This window comes from Microtus pennsylvanicus, chromosome Y (assembly GCF_037038515.1).
Source record: "Microtus pennsylvanicus isolate mMicPen1 chromosome Y, mMicPen1.hap1, whole genome shotgun sequence".
In the NCBI taxonomy this organism is placed as follows: domain Eukaryota; kingdom Metazoa; phylum Chordata; class Mammalia; order Rodentia; family Cricetidae; genus Microtus; species Microtus pennsylvanicus.
The window spans coordinates 2,795,331-2,812,636 of record NC_134602.1 but is presented as its reverse complement, the minus strand read 5'-3'; the positions used below and the strand labels follow the sequence as shown (position 1 = coordinate 2,812,636).

Sequence of the window (17,306 nt, the reverse complement as noted above, 5' to 3'; positions counted from 1 at the left end):
CACTGCCTGGCCCATTATTTTCAGCCTTTGAACCCATTTCGAATAATGTATGTTGCAGCACGAGGTGCGCTTACCAGGAAAGATTTAGCATGTCTGACCTGGTGGATGGTTGTATCGCCATCTGCCTCAGAGTGCAGAGCTACCATGTCTACCCATGGGAGGGGTGCATGGCGTCTCCCAGCTCACTTCCTATTCCTCCCAGCATTCTGTTATGTTTATTCCACCCACCTATGTTCTAACCTTTTAGGCCAAACAGTTTCTTTATTTAATTAACCAATGACCTATACTCCATCATTACTCCTATTTCTGTTTAAACAAGAACGGGAATTTTAACTTTAACTTAGCAAAATTACATATAACAAAACAGTTATCAAGCAAGAATTACAGTTACCATATTTATAGCCATTTTATCTTTTATCATAACAGTGGAAAACTATAACTATCTATCTATTCTTCAACTCCATCAAAACTCCAGAAGAAGACAACATTACCTAAGCAAACAAAAAGTAAGCCATTTTCAAACTCTAGAAATGACAGAGACATCTCGCTGCTTGGACAGTCATCCAAAGTTCCTCTGTAGCATTGGGGTATCCACCTTCAGCCTACAGACCCATAGTTTCCAGCAGACATTTCCATGAAGCAGGAAATATCAAAGGCAGTCACTATCTGCTTGTCTTGAAGAATGTTTTGCTGACTCACTCCTGAATCAGGAACACGAAAAGATCATCTCACCTTTAGGCAAGTTCAGTAGTCCTCTCTCTGAGTGTTCTCTGTGTACAGTTTATGCAATCGTCCAGGCAAGAGCAGTTTCTTCCCCAAATGGCTATCAAACTCCATAAGGATCCTCTTGATGCCCATCTTCTTCCTGAAGTAGATTTGTGCTGCCAAGAGTAGAGTGTCTCACAGTCATGAAAAACCCTAAGGTACTAAAACATTAAATAGCCTATTTTGTAGTCTAGAAAGATATGAAAAATGCCTATGTAACTGAAATATATATCAATGTAACTAGAAAATCTAACTAACTTGACTACATACTTGACTATTATTAATGATTATTCATTAATAACCTATATACATTACATTTTTAAATGAACTATACAATCACAATACCTTAATTAAGATCAAAAATGCATATACATATAACAAAATTGACCTAAAATCTCTATCAGTAAAGCAAAATCTATACTAATGCAAATATTCATATCTATATCACATCCCACTTTAAATGTAAAAGAACATGGTTTATAAGCCATATTTGGGAACGTGGGTGCAGTTTTTTCTCTCCAAACTGCTTCCTGCTGAATGGTGGCATCATTAATGTTTTATCTCAGTTGGCAGTTGAGCGAAGCAATTTTTTAAAGGTGTTCACAGCAACCTTTAAGTAGGGCGTGGTCCATCCTACCATATTAGGATAGAGGCATCCACAGACTATCACCCTCTGTGAAAACAAAATAAGAAACTCCTTTCCAAAGCATCATGTCCTTAGATCCAAATTTCAAAGTCAAGGCATTTTCAAAATATCTATGTTGGATTATTTCAGCAGCTTTTATAAAGAAACATCATTTAGCAGCTATTATCCTGCCTCAATATTCAAACGATTAAAACAGAGCATAATAGCACACAGTATCAAAATTGGCTGTGAATTTTCCATTTGGTGCGCTTCAATTTAACCTCTATTTTAATTATTTTCCCTTTTTATTTTTTGCCTTTTGAGACAGGTTCTCTGTATCTTTGACCTGGAATAACTCTGTATACCTGTCTGTCCTTGAAGTCTCAGAGATCTGCCTCTCTCTGCCTTTCAGGCATTGGGATTAAAGGTGTATGCTACTACACATTGAACTCACAAAGATCTCTTTGTCTCTGCCTTCTAGGCACTGGGATTAAAGACATGTGCTACCTCACCTTGAAGGTACAGAGGTCAATCTCCCTCTGCCTCCCATGTGTTGGGTTTACAGGTGTGTACTACCACACCCAACAACTCTCTTCCTTTTTTTAACTTTAAGAACTTCAAATTTTAGCCTGCACATATTTTTAACACTCTGTAAATCATTTAAAAATTTTCTTTGTCTTTGAATCTCTCTTTACTCTATGTCTCTCTCTGTTTTTCTGACCACATGAGTCTTTCATTTACCAAGCAATCTCAGTAGGCCTAAAGCCATGGCTTTGCTGGCCAGATGTAGCCCATTCCTTAGCTTTCTGCCATTCCAACCTTGTGGCTGAGGTACCGAACAGAGCCGCATTCAGTGCCACAAGTCTACAGTGTTTCAAGGTCCTTGCCATCCAAGAGGCTGCAACAGACAACACTCAAGCCCTCTTTCTGTAGCTGGCCCTCCTTCCTCAAACAGTCAGAGTTTGTCCAGGCAGGATGGCCCAGAAACCCGGCATTTTAAAACAACACAGTTTTTTTTCCTGCTACTGCTGAAAACATACAAGCATTCAGTTGGCTTTTATCAACACCATTTAAATGTTTTGTGGCAGGACCTCTTAAAGGCTGCAGGGTTTTGCAGCTGAAGCTGAGTCAGCAAGCCTCTTTTAGATGAGAGCCCTTGCTTTCTTCTAGCAAGCAGAGCAGACCAAGAAATCGCTGCTCCCAAGAAAACATGCTTTACTCTTTCCCAAGCTTTCTCAGGCTTTCAGTGGATTCAGTTGTCCACAAGGCTGCAAGCCATTCTGTACTTATTTGAGCAGCGAGGTTGTGTCCCCAGCACCACGGCTGCATGAAGGTTATGTCTGAAATAAATACACAAAAACTGTATTCTTTTAAACACTGCTGGCCCATTAGATTCAGCATTTTAACCCATTTCTAATAATCAGTGTAGTATAACAAGGTGCACTTACCAGGAAAAATTCAGCATGTCTGACATGGTGGCTGGCTGCATCGACATCTGCCTCAGAGAGCAGAGCTATGGCATCTGCCGGGGAGAGGGGAGCATGGCTTCTCTGAGCTCACTACCTCTTCCTCCCGGCATTCTATTTTGTTTACTCCACCTACCTAGGTTCTAACCTATCAGCTTAAGCGGATTCTTTCTTTAATTAATCAATAAACTTCTTCTGTCACTTTATCCTTTCAACAGCTTGCCCATATAAATCTCCCATGTGTCTTCTGTTGTATAATCTTTCATTTGTAAAGAACTTGCACTCTCAGGGGAGGATTTTTCTGACATCTCTGTGGATGGAGATCATATGAGGAAGATGAGATGAGCAACCATGACAACTCTAATGCTGTAGAGTTAGGTGGACCAGAGATTGATGGCTGACATTCCTGTGCTATGCATCAGATGCCCCTGAACTCTGGCCCGGTTGACAGACAGGCAGACATCAAGTTGGTCACACATACTTAACTCATTCAGGTTCACAGATACTGTAAATGGAGTTTTAATTCTTCTTTTAAACTAATAAAAAAACCAAGATTAGGAGAAGAGAAGAGCCTGAAGTAAGGCCTCAAAATGGGTCATTTTGCAAAGGAAAGGTTACCTGCCTCCATGCATCCTGTCTCCCTTTCTTATTCAAATCCATCCTTCCAGTGTCTAGCTAACAGCTAACCATAGGATTGAACCCAACTGCCTTTGATTTCTGAAATAAGTGCTGTCCCCTTAGGGTCTCATAACAGCACAGGAAGGTTTGTAAGACTGTCCCAGCAACAATTTAAAGCAATTCTAGGACACCAAAGATGCAGCAAATTTGGTTAATTGGTAATATAGATCGTTCTGATGGGACAAAATAATGTAGTATTAAAAAAAAAAACAGATTGGTGTACTCACGATGAATTGATGTGATATGGCACACACAGGCTTCTGGTTCTGAATACTTCATGATCAGTGGGTTTTGGAGATTGTCGTGACCCTGAACCTAGCTGGAGGCTTTGGGGCCTTGAAAGGACAAGAGTTAATATTTCAGGACATCCTTGTACTTGGTCCCCACTGTTTACTGATTTCCTTACAGAGAATGAGCAGCCATCTACTCCTGCTGCCATGCCTTCCCCACATGAACAGAGAGAAGACCCTATACACACAGGTCGCTTGTATCACATATGAAGGCATAAGTCACAAACAAACTCCCACAGCAGTTTAGAATTGTGATTAATAGAATGATTAGTTCTTGAAAGGGGAAAATCTTAGAGATCACAATCCCTGACAAAAGCCCTCTGCAGGATCAGAAAAGGAGCCTAGTAGCCGGAAGGAAAGCTCAAGCAAGGGACCAAGCTAAAGGTAGAAGTTGCTTTTTAAAAGAGAGAGAGACCACAACTCCATGGGCTGGTATCTCAGTGGCTATTCTGGAAACATCACAGAGAAAGGATCTGCTTCATGCATGAGAGTCACCGATGATTTCCCTTTAAGAAAAAACGCATCAAAACTCCCAATAACATCATCAGCATTCAACATGTCTATGATTTCTTTGACTTGCCTTTGATTGTGCAGTAAATGATACTGATTGTTAATCTGTGCAATTAATGCAAATTTCCTTGTAACTGAATAGACAGAATTGACAGGTTATCTTAAACCAGCAGGGAGTCACTCTATGGTGAAACTGGTTCATCATCACCTGTGTGACAGTGACATATTTAAGACCTTTCCTTTGTCTATAAATCTTAGAATGTTCAACATGATATGTTGCCATACAGATTTCTTAGGGTTTTGTCCCACTGGTGGTTTCCTTGGTATGCTTACATAATTTTTGCCAGATCCAATCAGTTTTGCCATGCACTCTCAGCTCCACGTCATTGTGTTCCCATTATGTTCCAGTCCAGGCATTTTAGACCTCTTGTAACTGTTGTAAGAGTATGTCATGTTCCTCCTAAATGATTTAGGGTTTTATTTAGGCAGGGTTTCATCTTCCATCACTGAGTTTATTGACTTTCCTTGGGCATAGTTCCTGGGACACTGATCCTAACTACTGGGGGATTCCTCCAGTTATTTCTCATTGCTGAGACAGTTTCCACTCTCACTATCACAGTGACAGTGTTTATGTAGCAAATATTCTTCTCAAGATGAGAAGAAACTTCAATATTACAATCCATTTGTTATTGTTATTTATTTATTTATTTATTTTTAATCTTTTTTATTGAGAAAATGAGAAAAAAAAAACAAGTTTCCAACTCCTCCCAGCCTCCCATTTCCCTCCTCCTCCTCCCACCATTCTCTCCCTCCTCCCAACCTTCTCTCCCTCCCCCCCACTACTTTGCCCCTCCCTCTCAGGTCCAAAGCGCTGTCAGGTTTCCCTGACCTGTGGTAAGTCCTAGTCCTCCCCCTACTGACCATATCTAGGAAGGTGAACATCCAAACTATTAGGCTCCCACAAAGCCAGCACATTACGTAGGATCAAAACCCCTTGCCATTGTCCTTGGCATCTCATCAGCTCTCATTGTTCGCCATGTTCAGAGTGTCCAGTTTTATCCCATCATTTTTCAGTCACAGTCCAGCTGGCCTTGGTGAGCTCCCAATAAATCAGCTCCGCTGTCTCAGTGTGTGGGTGCACCCCTCGTGGTCCCGATTTCTTTGCTCTTGTTCTCCCTCCTTCTGCTCCTCATTTGGACCTTGGGAGCTCAGTTCAGTGCTCCAGTGTGGGTCTCTGTCTCTATCTCCATCCATCACCAGATGAAGGTTCTATGATGATATGCAAGATGTTCGTCAGTATTGCTATAGGATAGGGTCATTTCAGGTTGCCTATCCCCAGCTGCCCAAGGAATTAACTGGGGACCTCGGCTTGGGCACCTGGGAGCCATTCTAGGTTCAAATCTCTTGCCAACCCTAAGGTGGCTCCCTTAACTAAGAATTGTGCTTCCGTGCTCCCCTATCCATCCTTCCTTTATCCCAATCCTCCTTTTTCTCCAAGTTCCCCCTTCCTCCCCTTCTCCCTTTTCTCTCCCCATCTCCCCTTACCCCCATCCCACCCCTCCCCCAAGATCTCAATTTTCTCTCCTGCAGCTTTGTCTACTTCCCATAACCAAGAGGATAACTATATGTTTTCCTTTGGTTCACCTTCTTACTTAGCTTCTTTAGGATCACCAATTGTAGGTTCCATGTCCCTTATTTATGGCTAGAAACCAATTATCAGTGAGTACATCCCATTTTCATCTTTTTGGGTCTTGGTTACCTCACTCAGGATAGTGTTTTCTATTTCCATCCATTTGCATGCAAAATTCGAGAAGTCATTTTTTTTGACCACAGCATAGTACACTAATGTGTAGATATTCCACACTTTCTTCATCCATTCTTCCATTGAAGGGCATCTAGGTTGTTTCCAGGTTCTGGCTATTACTAATAATACTGCTATGAACATAGTTGAACAAATGCTCTTGTCATATGATAGGGCATCTCTTGGGTATATTCCCAGGAGTGGTATTGCTGGGTCCAGGGGTAGGTTGATCCCGAATTTCCTGAGAAACCGAAACACTGACTTCCAAAGTGGTTGCACAAGATTGCATTCCCACCAGCAATGGATGAGGGTACCCTGTCCTCCACAGCCTCTCCAGCAAAGGCTATCATTGGAGTTTTTTTTTATTTTAGCCATTCTGACAGGTGTAAGATGATATCTCAAAGTTGTTTTGATTTGCATTTCCCTGATCGCTAAGGAGGTTGAGCATGACCTTAAGTGTCTTTTGGCCATTTGACCTTCCTCTGCTGAGAATTCTCTGTTCAGATCAGTGACCCATTTTTTAATTGGGTTAATTTGCATTTTAAAGTCTAGTTTCCTGAGTTCTCTATATATTTTGGAGATCAGACCTTTGTCTGTTGTGGGGTTGGTAAAGATCTTCTCCCAGTCAGTAGGTTGCCTTTTCATCTTGGTGAAAGTGTCCTTTGCTTTACAGAAGCTTCTTGGTTTTAGTAGGTCCCATTTATTCAATGTTGCCCTTAATATCTGAGCTGTTGGGGTTATACATAGGAAGCGATTTAAATACACAGACACAAACACACACAAGTTAATGCACATACACTGATGATATCTCAATTTATGGGGCCATTCTGGGATGTCAAGATCGATATCTCTCGAGTGGTTCTCAGAAGGCCATAGGGTGACCCTCTCTAGGTACTTAAGCAGGGAGGAGAAGTTGACTGCACTGTGACATGTCCCTAGGAACTATGTGTGCCTTGTTCCATAGTCAGACTGATGACTATCTTAAAAACCACCATGGAATTATGTTTGGCAAATGATGGACATAAAGTTAGGGTCAAAATCAGAAAACTAGATGAAGCTTCCAAGCTCCAGTGGAAGAGCAGATGGATGGAGAAAAAGAGCAAGGATGTCAGGAATATAAGGGCTTGGTCCACACTATGAGACACTGTGCCTGAACTAAGGGGATTTCAACTAATCCAGTGACCTGGGAATGAAAGAACATGGGATCAAACTGGTAGCTCTGAATGTGGCTGACAATTGGGGCAGAAGGAGAAGCCAAAGATAATGGCACTTGCAATTGTCTGCATATCATACACTGGCTTTTTGTGATCATATTTTTTGTGGATGCATACCTTGCTAAATCTGGATGGATGAAGGGTGGGCTTGGACTTCCCACAGCTCAAAGTACCCTGCCCTCTATTTGGACTGGTGTTTGAGTGGAGAGGTTTATTTGTGGAGCAAGAAGAATGTGGGAGGAAGAAAAGAAGTGGAAAGTTTGATAATTATTATTATGAAGTAATGGAAAAATCAATAGAAAATAACGAATGAGGACATTGGAGCTAGGAAAAAAAAACATTCATGTGAGTTGTTGACTCAGACCAAAAATTATTTTACAGAAAAAAAAAAAAAACACATAAAGGGGTTGAGTTACTTGGAAAATATGACTCAAGTAATTGGGAAGAAGATTGGGGTTTTTATTTTGGGTCTTCATGGGGCTGTATGAGCAGCATTTTAGGACCTGTATGCTGGATATTTCTGGGGGTTAGTAGGGAAGAAACCTGGCTAGGAGGAGTTTTATGACATAAGTAGAGCCTTGATGATGTCACAAAGCTTTGGTTGGGGGTGGCAACTCTGTTCCACATGAAGCACTAGTCTTCTGTGAAGCTGGGCTTACTATCTTCACGGTGGCTGAGGAGGTCAGTTCAGCTCTTGGGCTCCACAACTGTTCAACCAAATTTCCAGAAGTTGGAATCTCGAGAGCCAAGATATTTTCTTTTGGTAAATATGTTTAGGAAGCAACTAGGACCTCTGTAGTCAAAGAAAGGTTTCTTTCAAATCTGCTCTGGGTCCAAAATTTATGTCGTTAACAGCTCCTATATTTGATAGCTGGGGGACGGTTAACGTCGGGTATTCTCCCCACTCTATCTTTGCTAAAAATGTCCAATTCCTCAGTCCACTTAAATGGCAAAGATCCTTTTTGTCCATATTTGTTTTAAAAGATAATTATTTCTAATAGGTGCTGTTGCCCAGATTAATGTGTCTTTCTTGGCAGTTTGACTCACAGTACTCACTTAAGACCAAGTTAAATTTAGGTGTCCAGATCTATTCAGCCCTGCCTTTGTCACCTGCCCCAAAGATCTTCCAGAAGTGAGCCTCGAACTCACATCCTCACATTCTTATGCTTACAGGCACTTATGATGGAGGAAAACACTTTGTGTCTGATTTAAACTGAAGAGTTCTTCCGATGCAGTGATTGGCAGCTATGAAGCCCAAGCACAGAAGGAGAGCCAAGAGACAATGAAACAGGAGTGATGTGTCCTATCTCAGTAAGTCTATCACAATGATGAAGATGCCTCTTTCTATGAGATCCTCTCCAGAAGAGGAATGAGCCATCTCTCCTGAAGCAAAAACTGAGTAGGCCTTTTGTGGCCCTTGAGAATATTGTGGCCTCAGAATTTCTCATGGCTTGAAGGAAGATAATGAACCAGTCACCCAGTCAAAAGCCATCATTCTAGTTCAACTGCCAACAAATCCCTCTCTCTATTTGTTGAAATATGATTGGATTGGTTGTGTCTATGGCTTGGAGTTTCACAGCGATGAAAGGATTTTAAACCTTAAGATCCTGCCTAATAATGTGCCATTTCCTCAGGTGACAGACACTTATCTTTCAAACACCATAGTTGGCAGAGCAGTGAGACATACATTTGTTTGCAAAAATGGCTCTAAGGATGACTGGAAGTGGATTGTCCTATTGGAGGTGCTAATCATGAAGACGTGGTTCTATATTACCCACAAGAAAGATCCATTCTTGTACATTTACCACCTCCTGGATGACTACCTTGAAGGCAACCTCCACATCATGCCAGGCTCTAAGGAGGAGTGGAGTGGTGTAGGGATAAGTCCCGCCTCTTAGAAATGTATTTGCCTCGGGCTAATATTTGCCTATTAATTTGGCGAGAGTGCTCCCAGCTGCTCTTTCTGCTTTCCTGGTCTATGCGAGAATGCTGGTTCTATAAGTCTATTTTTCCATTAAAGATATATATATATATATATATATATATATATATATATATATATACAATCTGTCTGCATTTGATTACACCGTTACATTTTGCCATCCACCCTCAGGATATTTCCCCTCTCCCCCAAGTCAAGCGCATTGGCCACTACCTAACACAGCACGCTCCCAGGTGCTGTTTTTTAGTTCCTGATTGGGGTTCCCAGTTCTTAGTCCCAGACACACTCGGCCACACAGTCCCATTCTGTCTGCCTTGGCTAAGTTTGCAGCAGAACCCCACTGCCTGAATTAGCAGAAGCTCAAGTACCTGCGGTTTTGCAACAAAAGTCGCCACAGTAGCAGATTTGGTCTGATAGAAAGTGACTTGGCCAGGAGGTGGTTGTGCACGCCTTTGATCCCAGCACTTGGGAGGCAGAAGCAGGTGGATTTCTGTGAGTTTGAGGCCAGCCTGGTCTACAAGAGCTAGTTCCAGGACAGACTCCAAAAACACAGAGACCACCACTGGCAGGAACCGATCATTGCATTTATTTTTTTTTCTGTTATACATAAATAGGCTGAACACATTACTGTTCAAGAATTTCACAGTTTTTTTTAATTGTACCATGTGGGAGATTTTACAAGAGGTGTCTATCAACCCACATCTATGGATCCTTTTTGGATTCGTAGTTTTCATTGGCCCTAAATGGTTTGATAATAGAAATATGATAAAGTCTTTACGAGACAAATCCAGGATTCTTAAGGCAGAGATTGAAAACTTAAAAACAATTGAGAATGACAACAATTTTATCAAGAATCAGTTTGAAATTCTCCAGGCTGATGTTAAGGAGAAATTCATTACTATGGAAGAGGGAACAGCTGATGTGGATCGTAAGCTTCAGTCCCTTTCTGTAGGAAATGAAACATTAAGTGAGAGAATCAAAACTGCTGAATGTCACAATCGGATTTTGTCTAAAGCTTACGAGAGATTGACAGAAAGATTGTCAATAAAAGAAGGCACAGTTTTTGCCATAAAGATTAAGTCCAAAAATGAGATGTTATCTCTAACAGACAAATGTCATACTTTAGAATCCTCAATGAAGGCTTTGGAACATAATTCTGGACAGGAGATTCAGACATTGCAGAAGGCAATGGTGGATAGAATTGAAAAGATTGAGGAATTCTTAAATTCTGATGAAGAAGAGCAAAGGGTAGAAAGGCAAATTTTAACTACATCTGTGGGTAAATCTCTCCGGGACAATTTCCACAACACTCTACCTACAGCTCTACCTGCCTTTCCAGTAATAACAACAGAGAAGGTGATTGGTTCCAGAAACACTAGGGTCATCAAGGATGATACATGGGAGCCTGTCCGTATGAATGATCTCAAGGAAATAAAACAGGCTGTCATGCCTTATGGGATGCAAGCCTCTTTTTTAAAAGAGATGATAAGATCTTGGGGCACAACAAGCAGAGCAACCCCCTCGGACTGGCTCCAGCTGAGCTCTGCAGTACTTGAGAGTGGACCGCAATTGAAATGGCAATGCTTATTCAGGCAAGAGGCTAGACTCTTAGAACAGCAGAAAAAAGCCAAAGGAATTGACATTTCCCTAGATAAAATTCTAGGTGACGGGCTCTTTTCCAACCCTCAGGAACAAGCTAATTTGGATGAAAACACACTCTCCATGTGTACTACAGCAGCCTTAAGGGCTTGGGACAGGGTACAAGGCCCAGGAGAGAGAATGGAATCATTTGTCAGAGTTAAACAGGGTCAGAGAGAACCCTTTAGTGACTTTTACAGAGACTAACTAAGGCTGTACAAATAAGGATATCTGACCCAGAAGCAAGATGTATAATGATTGAGTCTTTGGCTTATGAAAATGCAAATGTGGAATGCAAAAGGATTTTGGGGCCTTTAAAGCTCAGATCAGCGCCCTTGGAAGAATGGGTCTTGCATACACTCAATGTTGATACATTTGATTATGGCACTGAAGCATGGGTAGAAGAAGCAATTTCCAATGGTAAAAGGAGACACCAGAATACCATATGTTTTAATTGTGGCAAAATGGGTCATATAAAAAGGAATAGTAGACAACAGATTTTCAGAAATAATAATAATAATAATAATAATAATAATAATGCATCTTTCAGAAATAATAATAATAATAATGCATCTTCTAGAAATAACAGAAATAGGAGGACTCAGCCTTCAGGTATATGTAGAAGATGTGGAAAAGGCAGACATTGGAAGAATGAATGCAGGTCTACAAGAGATAGATAAGACAACCTGATACAGAAGGGAAACATGAGAAGGGGACCCTCACAGGCCCCCATGACAAACAAGTTTCAGTCATTTCCAATTTCTGCAGAGAATGTGCCTCAGAAGGACAATTAGGAAGCCCCATGCCTACTGTTACAAGCAATAATGTTCAGAAAGATAAGTTACGTGTGTTTTGGCAAACTTCTATAAATGTTCAAAGACCTAAACTGAGAGTGTGTGTAAATGGCATTTTTATTACTGGCCTGCTGGACACAGGTGCTGATGTAAGTATCATTACCCCAGAATCTTGGCATCCATATTGGCCTCTTCAGAATGTAAGTGTTCAGCTCCTGGGAATTGAAACCCTATCTCGAGTAAGGCAGAGCACGAGATGGGGTGAATGTATAGGGCCAGAGGGACAAAAAGGAAAATTAAGGTCATATGTAGCCAATTTGCAATGAATTTATGGGGTCGTGAACTATTACAACAATGGAATACCGAAATTAACATTCCTGCTACTTCTAGAGCCTATATTTCTGAGAATAATATTAAAGATATTACAAATGGAGAAAACCGTCCATCCGGGCTGTACAAGAACAAGCAATTGATGTCCCTTCAGAGATACCAACAGCCTTGCCTCTAAAATGGTTGACTGAGAAACCAATAGGGACAAAGCAATGGCCTTTAGCTAAGGAAAAGTTACAGGCTTTAGAACAGCTGGTACAAGAACAATTAGATGCTGGACATATAGAAGAATCTACCAGCCTCTGGAATTCTCCTGTATTTGTGGTTAAGAAAAAAATCAGGTAAATGGAGAATGGTGACAGATCTCAGGGCCATCAACAAGGTTGTTCAACCTATGGGCCCTCTGCAATCTGGAATTCATTTGCCCTCTTTATTACCAAAAGGATGACCTCTCATAGTTATTGATTTAATGGATTGTTTTTTCACTATACTTTTGCAAAAAGAAGATAAAGATTTGCATTCACACTGCCTACTTATAACAATTCTCAACCTTTGAGGAGGTACCGCTGTGCCATCCTCCCCATGGTATGTTAAATAGCCCCTCCCTGTGCCAATATTTTGTGAACCAACCAATGAATATGATATACAAGAAATTTCCCAAATCTCTAGTATACCAATACATGGACGACATTTTGTTATCCGATTCAAACATGGATAACTTGAACAGACTCTTGAAGAAATGAAGATACTTTTACCTAAATGGGGATTGCAAATCGGTCATGAAAAGATTCAAAAGTAGATTCTGAATTATTTAGATTATAATTATTTAGGTTATAAAATAGGTTTGCAAAAAATTAAGACACAAAAAGCACAAATTCGGAGAGATCACCTATGGACACTTAATGACTTTCACAGAGTTTTAGAAGACATTTCCAGTCTACGACCAGCTTTTGGACTAACACCTGATCTAATAATTCATTGAACAAAACCTTGGATGGTGATAAAGATTTAAACAGTCCCAGAGAATTAACAGTTGAAGCAGAAAAGGAACTGACAATGATTGATGAAAAATTACAACAGGCATACGTGTACAGGGTGAATCCAGAGCTCGAATGTATTCTCGTCATACTACCATCAAAAATTTCTCCTAGAGGAATTTTAATGCAGAGAGATGATATTATTTTGCAATGGATCTTTTTACCAAATAAACAAAGTAAGAAACTGAAAACTTATGTGGAAAAAGTCTCTGAGTTAATTATAAAAAGCAAGCTGAGACTTCGTCAACTAACAGGCATAGACCCAGTGGAAATTATAGTGCCTTTCATTGCTGATGAACCAAAGTAATTATGGGAAGATAATGAACCATGGAAAAGAGCTTGTGCTAATTTTTTTGGGAGACATTAATAACAACTATACAAAAATCAAGAGGCTTAACTTCATAAAGAGAACTTCTTGGATTCTTCCTCGAATCGTTCATGATGCTCCAATAACTGGAGCCCATACATTATATACTGATGCCAATAAATCAGGGAAGGCAGTTTACAAATCAGAAGACTTGGGTGAGGTGGAACAAAGTACTTATAATTCTGTCCAGTAGGTGGAATTATATGCAATTCTTATGGTGCTAAGGTATTTTAAAGAACCTATTAATATAGTTACAGATTCACAATACGCAGAAATAATTATTTTACATATTGAAACTGTTGAATATATACCTGATGTTTAATTTTTTCTCCAAGTTCAAGATTTGATCCGGGACAGGCTTTGCCCTATGTACATAAGATAAACCCAATCCCTTATGGGTCTGCCAGGTCCTCTAGCACAAGGTAATGCAGAAATTGATCAATTATTGATTGGTAGTGTGCTACAAGCCTCTGAGTTTCATAAAAAACATCATGTTAATAGCAAAGGTTTGAAGAAAGAGTTTTCAATTACATGGCAACAAGCTAAGGGGATTGTAAAGAAATGCCCTACTTGCTCTTTCTATAACCAAACGCCACTGCCTGCAGGGGCTAATCCAAAGGGCACCCAAAGGAATGAAAACTGGCAGATGGATGTGTTCCACTTTGTAGAATTTGGCAAATTAAAATATGTTCATCACACCATTGACACTTATTCAGGCTTTCAGTGGACAACTGTTTTAAGTTCAGAAAAAGCTGATTCAGTAATCACTCATTTATTAGAAGTCATGTATATCATGGGTATACCTACACAAATAAAGATGGATAATGGTCCTGCTTATGTCTCTAGAAAAATAATACGGTTTTTGGATTATTACAATATCAAGCATGTTACAGGTATACCATACAATCCTACAGGTCAAGAAGTCATAGATAGATCAAATCGACCTATAAAGGATATGTTGAACAAACAGAAAGGGGTGGAAAACACCCCCAGAAATAGGTTAAATAATGCTTTGTTCACCTTGAATTTTCTCAACGCTAATGAGAAGGGAACAATGGGAGCAGAAAGACATTGGATAATGGAAAAGTCTACTGAACTAAATCAACCAGTTTATTTCAAGGAAGTGCTAACCTCACAATGGAAGCCAGGAGATGTGCTACTTTGGTGAAGGGGTTTTGCTCTTATGTCCACAAGTCAGGAAAAATTGTGGATACCGTCAAAATTAGTAAAGGTTCGGTTTGAAGAAGAGAAGCCACTTGGAAAAGATAAATAACAATTCTTTCATAAGGATGGCGAGCATACTGATGGTAAGAAATACAGATAGGTTAGAGGCAGAGTTCTTTTCTTATCTCCACAGGAAAATACCCATCTTCAAAGAAATTAAGGGACCCTGAATATTTAATTACTGATGGATAGACACATTTTGTAAGTATTAATTATATATATATATATATATATATATATATATATATATATATATCTGTATTATTAAACATTTCTTTATAAATATGTAGAGATGGTTTTAAAGTTGGACTCTGGCTCAGTCCCTCTCTAATTCCAAGCCTATTAGTAACAGAAAAACCCAGAGTTTCTGTACTTTCTGTCTCATGTCAAGAGCCATGATATGGGACAGAAAGAAATATGAGTTTAGAAAACATCGTTGCTTTTCTTCATATCTATCATACTTTTCATTGAATATATCTATCATGCTTTTCAGTGAATATGTATATATATATATATATATATGTCTATATGATTAATGGTTAAGTATTTCAAAATGAACAATGAGTTTTTCCTTAAGTGATATTTGAAGTTTCCAGGAAGAAGATGGGGCCCCACAACAACAACTCTACCTGGTTGACATGACGTCATGATACTGATAGCGCTACTACAAGACCTGTTTTGGGTACCAGCTGCACAAGACGATCCCAACTTGGTTAGCTGAAATCCTGCACATCTTGTACAACATTATAGCCAGACCTCCACAAAATACTCAGAGACTATATGCAATTTTGAAATACATTGATCTTGAAATTTAACCATCATTTTACTTTCATAGAATCCCCCTGAAAGAGCGTCGCCCACATGACAGTTGGAAGTAATTCTAAAGGACATCCCCTCCCCCATTAAAGTTTACCCCTGGGTTTAGGGGCATCATTTAGGGGTTGGGATGTTGGGGGAGAAATTTTATAAGCTCAGGGATCATTTTGAAAAAAACAAGGGAATGATGGGATAATAGATTTATATTTGTGAGTTACTGCTTTTAGACAAATATATTGGTATCGATTCTTGTATATTGATACAAATTTAAATTATATTGACTATTGTATGAATGCATGTTTGTATCTCTGTTTAAAACCTTTTTTATGCAATGATATATATATTTACCATATTGCAGTGTACATTTCTACCTCTGATTACGATACTTGTATAACGTTTGTGTATTGATAAATATTTACCATATTGCAATGTATATTTGTACAGTGTTTATATTTGGAGGTCATTATCCTCATTGTTACACACTTGTTTATTGTCTTAGTCTTTGAGTTAGACAGATATTGAGAATTATATAGATAAATAGTCATTTAAGTTTGTCATTTGTAATTAGACTAATCAGGTTCTCTAGATATATAGAGATTATACTCATTATAGATAGATAACCTTCAATCTCTTCAAAGATCTGTAGAAAATGGCCTTTAATCTAACTCAGAGTTTCATGAGAGTGAGACACAATTGCTCCTGGCAACACCGCTCTATTCCCGAGAGAACATTGAGCACCAAAGTCTCTCCACCTGGAGCCTTTCTATTTGGCAGAACTGGAAAGATAGTTTTGAAAAGCTCCTTGCCTTTGAAAATGGCATGTCAGTTATATTAGGCCTTGGCCCAAGTTGGTTGACTCAACATTGCAAACGAGACTTTGGGTGATTGCCCAGGTAGTCAGTTATCTCTGTCAATTGTTGCACATTTTGGATATATCTCATTTGTTAAGTAATATTTATTCCCTTCTCAGATATTTGACGGAGCTGAAGATTATACAATTGTAGTTACTTCTACATCATTTAGACTCCTTGAGATAGAATGTTTAGCAAAACTTTTGTTCTCAATATTGTTTGTTATATTTATTATTTGTTATTAGTGTATATAGTTTTATTTGGTTTAGTTCTGTCTTATTTAGACAAAAAGGGGAGATGTAGGGATAAGTCCCACCCCTTAGGGGGCATGTACCCCTCGGGCTAATGATTGCCTATAAATTTGGCATCCTTGCTCCCAGCCGCTGCTTCTGCGTTTCTGGTCTCTGTGGGAAGGGTGGTTCTGTAAGTCTATTTCTCCATTAAAGCACTCTATATGTTTACAATCTGTCTGCATTCATTTACACCATTACCAAGTGGCATGGTCCCAGATGAGGTGCAGACCATTACAACCTGTTTCTAAATTGTCAACGAGAATGATCCAGTCCTGTACCTTTACCACCATCTCGATGACTCCATTGAAGGCAACCCCCACATCATGCCAGAATATCCTCCAATAGAGGTGACTTTGGATATGTCAAGGATTCCTTACAGGCAAAATAGTGCAGTAAAACAAAAAAAGATAGAACCCAAGAGATAGGTAAAATTATTTACCAAGTTCCCACCAAACTTTCCGTGTATTTCATCAAGTTTGATAATGACTTCCATATCTATGTCTATGATTTGGTGAAGATCTGTTAAAATGAAATTCTCAAATTTAGAGGGGCAGACTTAATTCTCTCTTTGGGAATGTGTTTATTCAGAGATATCTCAGGTCTTCTATTAATCCTGGTATCTTTTCCAATGGATTATTCTTTCTCAGAAAATAAAAATTTGTTAA

The 17,306-nt window shown here is 39.4% G+C and overlaps 1 pseudogene; it reads left to right on the top strand.

The window, feature by feature from the left end:
- The first annotated feature begins 8,596 nt into the window (after window positions 1–8,596).
- Window positions 8,597–17,167, top strand: LOC142842050 (spindlin-2-like; annotated as a pseudogene).
- The last annotated feature ends 139 nt before the right edge of the window (window positions 17,168–17,306 follow it).